Source organism: Lontra canadensis, unplaced genomic scaffold (assembly GCF_010015895.1).
Source record: "Lontra canadensis isolate GAN:19392208 unplaced genomic scaffold, GSC_riverotter_1.0 scaffold18, whole genome shotgun sequence".
Classification (NCBI taxonomy): Eukaryota; Metazoa; Chordata; class Mammalia; order Carnivora; family Mustelidae; genus Lontra; species Lontra canadensis.
The window spans coordinates 15,573,434-15,588,994 of NW_022631012.1; positions in this window are offsets into that span (position 1 = coordinate 15,573,434).

The window sequence follows — 15,561 nt, forward strand, 5'->3', positions numbered from 1 at the left end:
CAGCCTCCCTGTGGGCCAAACAGCACATCATCAAGCTCTCTGGGCTGCTTGGGATGAAGTCTTAGTGCAAATTGTACCTTCTCAGATCACTTGATCTATATCTGATACTTAAAATATCTGATGCTTGAAATTTTATAAACCCAAAGAACATTCAAGGAATATTTGTCATCTCTACGGTGTTAAACAAGGGCTCAGGGAAAAAAAAAAAAAAAAAAACAAAAAAAACCACCTGATGTTTCTGTACCATCTTGGTTCCAGATTTTCACCAAGAGCCAAATGTAAGCAAAGAAAAACATCAGTGCTTAGAATTTAACATCAGCCCGCAGGAAAAACCCTATTAACTAGGCTGTCAATTTGCAACTCATGACATCTTTTATGTTTCTTAATATTTCCAGTATAGGCCTGGGAACTTGAATAAAAACAATTTCTCTTCAAAAATGTGATCCTTTCTCAGGGTGCTTGGGTGGCTCAGTCAGTTAAGTGTCTGATTTTTGATTTCAGTTTAGGTCATGATCTCAGGGTCATGAGATTGAGGCCCCTGTTGAGGTCCACTCCCCTCCCCCATGCCCACTTGCATGCTTGCTCTCACCCTCTCCCTTTCTCTCTGTTAAAAAAAAAAAAATCCTTTCTGATTGTGCATATTTAGCACAATCCAAATGTTGGTTTATTATATTTAAATATTAAACTCAAACTAAAAAGAATATACAGTGAGGCCAGTTAAGAGTCCATATTATATTTTTTAAACACAATTTTGATTATATATGATTTACTATTCCACTTAGAAATGTCCAATAAATAGCACTGGAGTATATCAATCATGATTCAATTAAATTGTTTAAAATCAATGACTACTAGGCGATTCACAGACCTGTACCCCTGGGGATAAAAATATATTATATGTTTAAAAAAATAAAATTTATTAAAAAAAATCAATGACTACTGATAAAAAGGAAGTGTTTTATTCTTGCCTCTAATGTTCTACATTACTGAAACAATTAGAAACCTCCTCAGAATTATCTTTGAGAAAGCAAAATATTTCATTATTCTGAAACCCAATACTTTATTCCCAATAGGACTATGGGACAGGGAGATCTTCAGTTGCTCAGCCTCAATTTCCAGAATGACGAAAGAAGACCTTCCTCAATCCTGTCACAGAACTAGAAATCTCCAGTCTCAACATCATTTCTAAAACATCTCTTTAAAGGACAAATATTGTAATTTCCCTAAAGTGCTCATATTCTAGAATAAATCTGTCCATTTCCATAATTTCTCCCCTGACATTGCAGTCGTTCCCTGAGGGAATAGAACATACCATAAGCCCATTGCAACAGGAAGAGCATATTGTGGTACCACAATGAGACCTTAGATAGGCAAAATGAAAGAGCACCTTTTTATTCAATCGAGTAGAAAATTGTAACACTTTCTTCATTTGACACCATAACTTAGGACCAGACTGCAAGTGCTTCATTTAATTTTTTTTCTTTTCCTTCTCTTCACTTTCCACTCCTTTGTTGTGTTATTGAGCATTAATCTTTTACATTCATATTTCTTTTTTTTAAGATTTTACTTATTTATTCAAGAGAGACAGAGAGAGAAGCAGAGGGAGAAGCAGGCTCCCCACGAAGCAGGAAGCCTGATGTAGGGCTCAATCCCATGTCCTTGGGATCAGGACTTGAGTTGAAAGCAGACACTTAGCCCACTGAGTCACCCTGGGACCCTCCACCCATATTTCTTTGTAATGCTTTCAGCATCCTTTCTTCGGTTTCATTGGAATTAAAGTCATGTCAATGGACTTGAGAGTGTTCCAAAACTCAGAGGATCCTGTGGACATTGACCTGAAGTAGTCTTGGAATGATGCTCATAGAACTTTGGTGGGCTCTTTGTACAAATTAGAACAGAGGACATGGTTTTCCTGTTGCTAAAAGTTAGGCGTCATCGTGCCATTACTTTCTACCTTCACCTATCACCAGCATTTTTCAAAATTTTAATTGTAGGTCTGCACATGTTCACAATGATAAAAGTAAAATGTGTTCCTAACACAAACGTCAAATGAAAGTCTATAATCTTTGAAATAACTTATAGAAAATGAATCATGCTACTTTATTCATTTTTAGCTTTCTTTATGCTATAATCGCAAATACTTAAAAGACAGCTGGTAGAAACCGACTCCAAATGAGAAATTTATACTTTACATTTTAGTAAAATAAGTTATTTTAAAACTTGGTCCCATGTTTTCTTGAACACCTAGGCACATCCCTTGTTTGAATTTTCATCGGAACTCCCCTTCTGAAACAATACTAGCCCAACCATGCAATATTTTAATGAATTTAACCTTTTAACAACTTCCAAAGGCACCATCTAACCTGGTTCCTTAGCTTGTATACTTCCAGTAAAATGAATAGCTTAATTTTTATTTAGCTGTCCCTTTCTCTTTTTAAGAAACTGAAAATAAATAATTGGATACTTTTGACTTTTCTCTATTCACTAAGTTTTTATCTTGCCATATGCATAATTAAGCTCAAGATCATGTACCAGTCCCTTGAGGCTTTCATTCTCCGAGTGTAAGTTTGACATAATTTTTGAATGGAAAAATGGGTTAAGAGAAAACGGTCATAGAAAATATTAATATATGGTACGTTCTCGCCTTTGTATCTGCTGGGAGCAGAATCTCCATAGTTTATTAGCATGTTTACTAATATTCAACCAGTAACATCTATCCTAAGAAAGAATTATAATGATGTATTTTTGGTTAACAAAAAATAAAAAATAATAATCATTATAGATGTGTCTCTGAGGTTAAGGGAAATAGGTAATGCCCTGAGATTAAAGGAAATAAGTAATGCTCCAAGACAAATAAATAATTAAAACCAAAGATATACATGAAGAGTCAGTTTCACTTACATAAGCATTTCCCATCTCAGTCTAAAAAGTATTATATGGCAAAAGGTCTGGATCCACTGTGTGAAGCCACTATGACTACAGGGAGAAATGGTAAGTTATGGACCAGGTGCCCCTTGATTCAAATCAATTAAAACAATTTTTTGAGCATCTTTACAAAAGGCTCTGTACCAGTAGAATCTTAATAATTTCTCTGTTACTCTCTCTCTCTCTCTCTCACACACACACACAAAGAGAACTACTATTCTTGCTCATACTTAGTCTGAAGCTGAGAAATTCATGTTAAATAGTAATTGCATGTCAGTCCTACCCAGAGACACCATGACAAATCAGACAAGGTCTCTGTTTTACGGAAATCACAGTGTAGAAGAAGGAGATGGATAAGGGATCTCACTATAGTTGTTCTGACATATTCTACTTGTTGGAATAAAAATAAATATGTGAATAGCATGAGTGCAAGATTGCCTATGAGGGGTATAATAAGAATAATGAAGTCATGGAAATAACCAAGTGCTGTTCACATCATGTGCCTCCTTAATGCCCATCACCCTCTTACCCCATCCCCCATCCACCTCCCCTCCAGCAACCCTCAGTTTGTTTCCCAGAGTTAAGAGTCTCTCGTGGTTTGTCTCCCCCTCTGATTTCTCCACTACATCTGAAACTAATGATGTACTATATGTTGGCTAATGGAATTTAAATTAAAAACAATTCACTCAGCAACAACAAAAAGTAAATCATCAATGTGTCAACTTTGTGAAATATTCTTCTAAGCTCTATATGGGTTATCCCAACCGAACTCTGACAGCAACCCAGACACCATTTACAGATAAAGAAACTGAGGCAGAGAGAGTTTCAATAGCCTCTCCAAGGACAGTGAGGTACAGAATTAGGATATATTATAGGAATTATGTCCCCAAAGATTGTGTGTTTCATCTGATTCCTTCTCAAAATGCTAGGAAATAGATGGGAAGGAGAACTCATGATGGCAGAGGTCACTGGTGATGGTTTTTGATGGAGGTGGCGTATTTCATTCATTGAACAAATATTTACTATCAGCATTATGCTAGACACCAGGGATACATTGACAGATAAATAACAGAAATACATCAGAGAGGCCAACTTGATGTTTAGGTGGGGTTTCAATAAAAAGAGATGAATCAGGCTAGGGATTAGGAATAAAAAGTCATTCCCCCGTGAAAATCGCTATATTTGCAAATGCACCCAAATGCAAATAAGTGATTGCTTCCACGTATAGCTGCAGGGAAATATATGAATTATATTTAAATTCCACTTTATTTGTATTCTTGAGTATCGTTGACACACAGTATTACATTAGTCTCAGGTGTGAAACATGGTGGTTCAACAAGTTCATACATTACGACGCTATGCTTACAAATGTAGCTCCCACCTGTCCTAATACATTGCTGTTACAATATCATTGACTGTATGCCTTATGCTGTGCCTTTTATTACCATGACTTACTCACTCCACAACTGTAAGCTTGTGTCTCCCACTCTCCTTTGCCCATTCTGCCCGTCCCCCCTTCCCCGCCCCCTGGGGGCCATCAGTTTGTTCTCTGTATTTATGGGTCTGATTCTGTTTTCCGTTTATTCATTTTTTCTCTAGATTCTGTTTTAAGGGAAAGGAGGAGTGGGGAGACAAAATAAATACTGGGACCTTGTGGTCAGCAGCCTCTAAAATGGCCCCAAATAACCCTCCACTTCCTGATAGTCATGCCTTTGTGCAGCCCTGTCCTTGAGGGTGGGAAGGGCTGAATGACTCACTTTCAGCAGACAGAACGTAGCAGAACCGAAAGGGGGTCGCTTCTAATATTAGGTTATAAAAAGACTGTGGTTTCCATTTTGCATTCTCTCTCTCACTCTGTCCTGAGGCACTCTCCATGGGGAAACAGCTACCGCATCATGACACAGTCTTGAGGAGAGGCCCGTGTGGTGAAAAACTGAAACCTGCCAACAACCGGCTGAGTAGTGGATTCAGCTGAAAGTGCGTTCAGACCTACCCTCCCCGCCTGAGCCTTGGCCAGCTTGAGCCTCAGATAAGACCCCAGCCCCAGCTGACAGTTTGACTACTGAGATAACGGAGTTAAAAATTCATCTACACCCAGATTCTTAACCCCCAGAATCTGTGAGGTAATAAATACTTTTTAAGCCGCTATTTTAGAGTTATTTGTTACTCAGCCCTAAATAACAATGAAAACATATTTGTAGAGAACTTGAGCCTCTTCCTACAATATTCCACTTTGAATACACACATTTGCATCATAGAATCCTATTTCACAAGGGACCCTTACCAAGAGGATAGGAAGGCACAAAAGGAGAGAAGAAGGAAAAGAGGGAGACGGGTATGAAAGGAGGAAGGGAGAGAGGGAATGAAAGTTACCGCAAAGGCAACTCTGAGCAGATCCTCTGGCCCAGAAACTCCAGACTTAACTGTAGGAGACTGTGTGGGCAGAGTCCGCCTGGATCTGAGTGGCATCTATGTGTTGTAGGCACGTATGGTGTTCTTGGTGTTCACACAGCTTTTGTGTAGTATTTTCTGTTTTGTCATGCTTGCATTTTGAAGTGGGTGACAGTGTTGGCTGAATCAATTTGAAAGCGTAGCCATTTCCTTAGTCGATGCTTATTGTTTCAGGATTGCTGCTTCTTAATCTTTTTTTTTTTAATTTATTTTCAGCATAACAGTATTCATTGTTTTTGTACCACACCCAGTGCTCCATACACTCCGTGCCCTCTCTAATTAATCTTTTGATTAATACTATGTGTGGCCCAGAAGTTCAATCAGAGATACACCGTTTTTTATAGACAATCAACACCATGTAGCAACTGACGCAACCCAGCTTGGATAGGTGGTTAGAGTGGGCATTATTTTTTATTTGCTTTCAAACTACGGAGCGGGCTGAACAATAGACAATAAACAAGTCGTTGTGTATGGCTTTTGTGGGGCTTGAAAATAATTTTGACTTAATGGAAACTGATGTTTTGTTGGAAACCCTGCCAGGGAAGCAAAAGAAGACCCACATGGTAAGTGCCCCAGACAGATCTTCACGAACGATAGAGTCACATTTAACTCGAAAATTGGGTGGCAAAGGTCAACCTGTAGTGTAGAATTAATAGGTGGTGTCTCACTAAGGCTCTTCACCTCCCGCCTTGAGAAAACTTTCAAGGTTTCTACAGATAAAGAAAAGGACTCAAGGACCAGGGACACCTCAAATATGTAGATGACACTGTCATCTTTCGTTTAAGCTAAAGACCTTGAAGCAATGGTGAAAGAATGTAACAGAAGAGCAAAGAATCTGGATCATTATATAAAAGAAGCATATGCAAAATCACATCGAGTACATACATTCAAGAGGGAAAGCTGGCTGCAAAAAAAATTAGGCATTGCAAAGAAGTGTTTGTTGAGACCATATGGCGTACATTGTTACAAACCAGAAAGGTTCAGAAAGCAGAATAGACCCTTGTTAGAGTCTCTGAGGAGCTGAAAATGAATAGTTTTCTACATTTAAAGGACTAACTACTAGAAAGAGAGATAGGATACTAGCACACTCCTGGTTTTGGCAACTATAGTAAAAGCACACATCTAGAACACAGAGAGAGAATAAAATGTAATAAAGTAGGAAACACTTTGACTGTGGTACTGTGTGAAGAGACAAAAGAAAAACTGGTAGTAGCAGAACAAGGTAGACAATCATGGGGAAGAAAATATATGGCCTCCCTTAGAGTTGTGACACATTAGAGTGCAGGATGAGCCTGGTACACACCCATGTGAACAGCTCTTCCCAGCAGGTTCAAAGAGACCAATTAGGTCCCTTCGTGAATTCATATCTAAGTCTTTCTAAGTTTACGTGGATTAGAATCATCAAAGAACTTACAACGAAGATGAAAAGTCTAATTCTCTTATCTCCTAGCATAAAACTGGACTGTGGTTAGATTTCTTTAAACTGGTCCTGCCCTAGACTTGTATCATTACTACTTCCTCCTTGGAATCAGAGGGATGACAGGAAAAGTAATATCAGATGCATCAGGTTCTTTGTCAATATGCATGGCAAAATCTTCCCAGAGTCTTGAAAGATACAGGATTTTTCTAGGTTCTTTAAAAAATAAATAATTTCTCTTGAAGTCAAGTGAGTAAGCAGATACTGAGATAAATATCACCAAAAGGAGGATCCTCTTCAGACAACATCAGTGAGTAAGCACTTACTGCCTATACTCTTTCATACATCAAGCATTGTGCTGGGATTCATGGTGAATGCAACAGAAAAGTCCCCTGGATAAGCTCTCAGTCCAGTGGGGAAGAGAAGGAAGATGGGCAAATAAGTGATGCCAAATTAAATAATTATAATTATTCAAACAGAGGTTAAGGAGGTGTGTACATTGCAATGGCAGTGTATAACAAGTGTCCCAATCTAATTGGAGGGGCAGGAAAGGTTTTTATAAGTGAGTCCCTTCTAGTCGATTGAGGAAAAGATATATTCAGGCAGTAGGGGTGTGTGTGTGTGTGTGTGTGTGTGTGTGTCTTCACACATGCACACACGCAAGTCCATAAGGAAGCAGGGAACAGAAAAAGAGTAACAGAAAGGAAAAAACCTTGAAACCACCTGTGGAGATACAAGAAATCCAGTATTGAGTAGAGAAGCAAGGAAGTGGTACAAAGTGAGACCAGAGACCGTGTGAGGTCAGATCATGCAGGACCTTGTAGGTCAATATAAAGACCTTGAACTTTATTCTGACAACAGTGGAAAGCCATGAAAGATGGCCAGCTGAAAATTCAGATTCTCTTTCCCTGAGAGAGATTATGAGACATAAATATTTGGTAAACCTCTAACAATTCTCTGCATCTGATGTCAGACTCTGGAAGACGGGATCCATATCAAATTCATCCCTGTGTTTTACATTGTGCTTCTCAGGGGAATAAAGCAGAGCCAAAGTTGGCTGTAATGCAGCCTAATAAGCCACAGTACCCAAAGGAAAGCATGGGTGGATGCTACTGAAAATCGGCTTTGAGATCGGTCACTTGCGAAATGGAATCCGTCTTAGTTTCCTGAAAGACATTACCTGAAAGGATGAGAGCAGCAGTCTAAATAACAGCCCAAATCCCTAAAACCTGTGAGTGTCATCTTATGGAAAGGAACATTGTAAATGTGGTTAACTTAAGGCTCTTGAGATGGACAGCTTATCCTGTATTAACCCTAAGTGTAGTCACGCAGGTCATCATACAAGGGAGGCAAGAAGGTTAAAGGAAGACAAGGCAAATGTGCCAGCAGAAGCGGGGAAGTAAAGACAATACGATGCAGTACCATGAGCCACGGAATGCAGGCAGCATCTGGCAGGTGAAAAAAAGGAAACTGATTCTTCCTGGAGCCGTCAGAAAAATTCACCTCTGCTGTCATCTTGAATCTAGCCTGTAAGGCTTATTTCAGATTTCAGACCTTCTGAACTGTAGTAGAATAAACTTGTGTTCTTCTAAGCCCCTGAACTTGTGGAAATTTATTATAGCAGCAATAAGGAACTAATACAATAGGTATGATTTCCATAGAATAGGTGGAAGAGTTACAATATCACTAGGGTGACTATAAGCCCCAGACTGTCCAGGGAAGTCTCGGGTACTACCCCAGCTTGTTTATTAACAGTGTCTCTTTTATCTCCTGCAAGTGTCTTGGTTTGGATCATAAGTCTGTATATAAAAAGATGTTGAGTCAGGTGTTGGGAATAGCAAGCAGGACCAAAGGGACATTCACATGGAAGCAGCCCCTGCCTTCTAGTCTGGCCACATAAAGCCCAACTTATGAATAACCATAGCAACAGCTATAAAAGCCTCAAATTACACATTGATTGATAATACTACTTAAGTTTTGTTCTTAAATAAATCAGAAGAGGTCAGGAAAAAGACACTCCCAGATAAAGACAAGACTAGAAGGACCCAGACTCCCGCAGTCAGGACAGTGATGCAGAGAGGCGATCGTTGGAGTCCATGAGATGGTGAAGGATAATCATAAGAGGCACACAGCCCGCACAATGTAGTAACGGTCAGATAACCTGTTAGCACAACCTATCCAAGGTTTTAAGATGGCTTGAAAGTGAAGATGCCATGTTGTTTGGAATTCTAAGAGGTGGATTTGACATCTCTGAGGGGAGTAGAAATAACTCTGGTTTGTTTCTGTTCCAGGGACCGTCAGCATTCTGAACCCGACCTAGTTTTATCCGGTCCCTATCTTCATGTACAAGACCTATTTTACCACAGAAGGCTGTTTGCCATATGCTCTTCAGCCATGCTATTTTCACCTCATGAGAACCAACAACAATGTCCACGTTCCCTTCATTTAAGGTCAATCATACTTCCTCCCACTCTGCCAAAAAAAGTCACAGTTCAGATCTCCCCATTGTTCCCCAGACAGATGTCCCTTATCTTTTGTATCACAGCCAATATTCTCCTGCACATGGAATACCTTCTGTCTTCTCACTCACTCTTCAAAGACAAGCCCAGGAATCCTTTTGGGACTACTCCACAGGCCTCTTGCTTCTCTGAATATCTGTTGCATCTTTATCTAACTATGAAGCCATTTATGACGACAAGCATTACACTGGTCATTGACACACGTTGGTGAATTAAAAATATAGTCTGCCTTTAGATGAATAACAGCATGTAAAAGTTATGGGGGAAATGAATAGCAGTCAAGGATAGAGAATATCTGGGGGGCCTTGACTTAACCAGGGCAGTTACTGATGAGGTGACATTTAAGTCAACACCTTAAAGAAAGCCTCGGCCATTCAAATCCATCCAGTAAAGTGTTCATAGCTAGTAGAATGTCAAAGTTAGAAGGGGAAACTCTGATATAATTTAATTGCCTTAAGAGAAAACGAAGGAGAACTCCAGAACTCTGAACAACTTCCCCATGATTGTACAACATGGGTCTACTGATTTTCAGTCTGAAATCAGGCTCACATCACCTTCTTTATCTAATTATCTCATGCGATTTTTTGATAAGCAGAAATTCTATATCTTAAACTTAATTTTGTTTCCAACAATTCAGCGTATATAAAAAGGCACTCAATAAGTATTTGCCAATTATAGAATTTTCTCCCTGTAACAGTGGCCATGTTTTGCTTTTATGTTCTGGACACTTCTACTACAGCACACATAATAGTGGGTTGGTGCTAAACAGTATTACATAGAAAGTGCCATGGCATCCACATTTCCACACAAGGGAGGAATTCTTGTTTTAGCTCAGATCCAATATACACTCTACCCACCACTTGGAGCAGATATTCATACCTTTTGTTGGTCCAGCATAGCCAGAACATAAAGGTAGCTGGCCAGGAAACAGAGGACACATACAGTACACAGGGGGCTGCTCTCACCAGTCAATTCTGTATTTCTCCAATAAGCTCACTCTCCATCTCTCCCCTGTGACTAAGCTCTCCCACCAAATTCCACTTTAGGCCACAACCAACAAGTTCCAGACTTCTCAAACTTCATGAGAAAATAGAAGCCCTCAGCTGGGAACATCCCATCTTCCCAACCCCAAATCTTCCTGTACTTTCTATTTGCCTTCCCCTCTCTCCTGGCCCATAAAATTGAAAATGTGACCTTTCTCTTGCCAAAGTCCAAGCCCCCAGCTCTTCTTCTGGATCCCATCCTCTTATACCTTCTCACTGTTTCCAGAACTTCTCTCCTTCAGTTATCCCCTCTGTCATTCAAATCTTCAAACTCTCTCTCTACAGAGTCATTACCTGAGCGTTCAACGTCAAACTGGTAACTATCATCATAACCAAACTTTCACTGATGCCTGTGTTCACCGCCAGCATCCACATTGATTGTTTTTTTTTTTTAATTGCCAAGGACCTCAATCATCTACATAAACTGTCTCAACTACTTTACTTCCTAATCTCTATTTTTTAATTTTATATCAATAAAACTACTTTTGATATATAAAATCCAGAGTAATTTTTAGAAAGCAAACAACAAATAAAAGTGTAACAAAAAAAGTAAAAAGAACCTGAAATTCCATCTCTCTGAGTTGGTCACCACTAACATTTCAGAAAACCTCTTTTCAAGCTTCAATTCATCTATCTGAGCCCAGTCATAGTTACAATTTTATATACATGTCATCCCATTCCATTACGATCACCTTGTCTAAATGCAGTTTAAAATTTTTTTCTCTCCCACCCCTCCAAAATGACAATGCACCCCACTGTGGGAGTCAATTCTCACCTAGTCCAAATCCTTCTTTCAAGTTTTTTTGTTCGTTCAAATTGCTTGCAAAGATACATGTGTATATTATACAGGTGTTCTAAATCTTGTTTACCTCCACATAACAGTAGATGGTGAAGATTTCTCGAAGTTAACTGATATACATCACATTGATTCTTTTTTTTTTTTTTTTAGAGGTGGGGTGGGGCAAAGGGAGAGAGAGAGAAACTCAAGCAGATTCCACAATGAGCTTAGAACCCATCCTGGGGCACAATCTCACAGCTCTGAGACCACAACCTGAGATGAAACCAAGAGTCAGATGCTTAACTAACTGTGCCCCTGGGGTACCCCACACACGGATTCTTCTTAATGGCTGTATAATATCTCATCGTAAAAATGTAGCACAAATAATACAACTCTATAGTGACAGGCATTCATGTTATTTCCAGTAGAGGGTTGACGGGGCACTTGTTTGTTTCTTGAGGCCCCAAACTCTGTTGCAAGCTAATCATCCTTATACATATACCCTTACATACTCCTGTGGAATAGATTTCCAGTAGTGGGAATGATGTTTGGAGATTATGTATAGTATATTTTTCTTTTTAAAAGATATCACCAGGCACCTGAGTGGCCCAGTCAGTTAAGCATATGCCCTTGGCTCAGGTCATGATCTCAGGGTCCTGGGATCAAGCCCGGTGTCACTCTCATTGCACAGCAGGGAGCTAGCATTTCCCTCTCCTTCTGCTGCTCCCCCTGCTTGTGCTCTCTCCCTCTGTCAAGTAAATAAATAAAATCTTTTTTAAAAATCTAATAAAAAATAAAAATAAAAAAGTAAAAGATCAAATCAAAACCACAATGGGATACCACCTTACACCAGTTAGAATGGCTAAAATTAACAAGTCAGGATATGATAGATGTTGGAGAGGATGCAGAGAAAGGGGAACCCTCCTACAGTGTTTGTGGGAATGCAAGCTGGTGCAGTCACTCTGGAAAACAGTATGGAGTTTCCTCAAAAAGTTGAAAATAGAGTTACCCTATGACCCAGCAATTGCACTTCTGGATATTTATCCTAAAAATACAAATGTAGTGATCCGAAGGGGCACATGTACCCGAATGTTTATAGCAGCGATGTCCACAATAGCCAGATTATGGAAAGAACCTAGATGTCCACCAACAGATGAATGGATAAAGAAGATGTGCTATATATGTACAATGGAATACTGTGCAGCCATCAAAAGAAATGATATCTTGCCATTTGTGATGATGTGGATGGAACTAAAGGCTATTATGCTAAGCGAAATAAGTCAATCAGAGAAAGACAATTATCATATGATTTCCCTGATATGAGGAATTTAAAAGACAGAGTGGGGAATTTGAGGGGTAGGGAAGGAAAAAATGACACAAGATGGATCGGGAGGGAGACAAACCATAAGAGACTCTTAATCTCACAAACAAACTGAGGGTTGCCAGGGGGAGGAGCATGAGTGAGGGTGGCTGGGTTATGGACATATGTGCTATGGTGAGTGCTGTGAAGTGTGTAAGCCTGACAATTCACAGATCTGTACCCCTGGGGCAAGTAATACATTATATGTTAATAAAATAATTATTAAAAAATTAGAAAAAATAGGGGCGCCTGGGTGGCTCAGTGGGTTAAGCCGCTGCCTTCGGCTCAGGTCATGATCTCAGGGTCCTGGGATCGAGTCCCGCATCGGGCTCTCTGCTCAGCAGGGAGCCTGCTTCCCTTCCTCTCTCTCTGCCTGCCTCTCTGCCTACTTGTGATCTCTCTCTGTCAAATAAATAAATAAAATCTTTAAAAAAAAATTAGAAAAAATAATAAAAGATATCACAGGTTATTTTCTCAAATAACTCCAATTTATCAGAGATTTATAATGCCCTTTATTCTGCAGCCACTCCTGAATAGGGGCTTAAAAAGCAATAATTAAGATACTAAATTCTAGGCATAATTCTAAAATGTCTATATATATTAGTTCCCTAATTGAGACCCTGTGGGGTTTAGGAATTTTCTCAAGGAAGCACCATTTATCAACAGAAAAGCAGTGATTTAAACCCAGGCTATTTGTTTTCATAGCCCATGTTCTTAATCTTGAGCTAATTTTAACTAGTGTGTGTGTAGTGTGTGTGTAGTGAGATGGGTATAAAGTGATATGCTCTATTCCCTTAATTTCATTTATTTCCTGAATATTAAAATGGTAGAATTCCTTGTCAAAGTATATTTCTCATTTAGGTACGTTCTCTGGTGAATTATTTATTTATGTTCGTATCAGGGATTAATTTGGGTTGCTTTTCACAGAAAGCACAAATAAAAGTGACATAACAAGGATTTATTTTTCTTTCCTATAAAACCCAGAGCAAAGGTGAGCAGTCCAGCCATGGCGCTGTGGCTTCCCAAGGTCACCAGGACCCTGGGCTGCTTTGAGCTCTCTCCTCATTCCTTCTTGAGGTATGACCTCATCCCACGCTCCCAGGGTGGCTGCAGAGCTCCAGTTAGAGAAGAAAGTGAAGTGTGAAAAGGCAAAAAGAATTTTCTCAGAGGTTCACACAGCAACCTGTGTTTATGCTCATTGGCCAAAACCACAGCACGAGGACCTTGAACTGCAGTGGAAGACGCAGTTCTTAGCTGGGACCAGGATGCCCTGGATGAAATCAGAGCTTTAGTCGTAAGGAAGGGAGAGAGAATAGACATTGGGTGGAACAACTGGCCTTCAGAATAATGGTCATTGCTCATTTTTCTATTGAGCTCGCTTCTTACTATGAATTTGTAAAAACTCTTTCTCTATGTAGATATTAATCCTTTACCTGCCATCTGATCTGCATATATTTTCTCTGTATTTCTTTTGTCTACAGACTCACATACTCATCCTAGAGTTATTGGGGCTCCTCGGTGGTTCAGTTGGTTAAACGCCTGCCTTCAGCTCAGTCAGGGTCCCAGGGTCCTGTGTTGGAGCTCCACATCCTTCTCACCGCTCAGAGGGGAGCCTGCTTCTCCCTCTACTTCTGCCTCTCCCTCCTACTCCTGTTCTCTCTCTCTTGCTCTGCATTCTCTCTCTCAAATAAGTTAATAAAATCTTTTTTAAAAGAGAGAATTATTTAGTGAGTCCCTTATAAATATCAGGCAGGGCTCTTTTCCAAGCACTAAGGATGTGGTAGGACACAAAACAAACAACAGAAACTCTCTGGAGGTGGGAGGCCTGAGTGTCTCAGTCTGTTAACCATCTGCCTTTGGCTCAGGTCATGATCCTGGGGTCCTGAGATCAAGCCCCATGTAGGGTACCCTGCTCAGCAGGGGGTCTGCTTCTATTTCTCCCTCTGACCTTCCCACCTGTTTGCACTCTCTCCCTCTCTTTCTATCTCTCTCAAATGAATAAATAAAAAATTTTAAAAAATCCCTGATGCTTACATCCTAGTGGGAGAATTCATAGACAAAGAAAAAAAAAGCAATGAGGAGTATGTAGTGATAATTCTGATGAAGAAAAATGAAGCTAAAAAGGAAGATGAGATTACAGAGATCCAATTTTAAGTAGTTTCATCAAAGTTAGCCACCAAGAGGGTGGCATTTGTGAAAAGACATGAAGGAAATGAAGGAATATTTAAGCCATCAAAATACCTGCAGGAAGTTATTTCCAGAAAGGAGAGCAAGGAGAGAGTTACATTCCAACAGGTTAAAAGGAACATAATATATAGGGTGGTAGGGCCACTGTAAAATTTTTGACTTTTCCCTTGTTGGCGTGGATACCATTGAAGGGTTTTATGTGAAGTTAGATAATCTGAGCTACGTTTTAAAAGGGTTATTCTTGTTGATTTCAAAGTCAAGAAGACATATATACCAATAAAACAGACATATAAACCAATAAAACAGAATCAAGAGGCCAGAAATAAACATATGCATATATGGTCAACTAGCATTTGACAAGGGAGCCAAGAATACTTAGTGGAAAAAAGACCATCTCTTCAACAAATTGTGCTGGGATAATTGGATGATGCTCTGAAAAGGAATGAAACTGGACCCTTATCTGTACCATTCACAAAAATTAATTGAAAGTGGATTAAAGACTTTAAATGTAAGACATGAAACTCCTAAAAGAAAACATAAGAATGACATTTCCTCGGCATGAGTCTTGGTAATATTTTTTTGGATATAACACCAGGCAGAAAGCACAGGCAACATAATAAGAAATTAAAAAGTGGGACTATCTCAAACTAAAAAGCTTCAGCACAATAAAAGAAACCGTCAACAAGTGAAAAGAAAACCTACCAAATGGGGGAAAAAAATTTGCAAACCATATGTCTTATAAAGTGTTGATATCCAAAATATACAGATTCCTACAACTCAATAAATAGCAAAAGAGTAATAACAGCAATAATAATAATAACCTAACTTAAAAATGGGCAAAGGACCTGAAAATATTTCTCCAAAGATGATATATGAAAAGA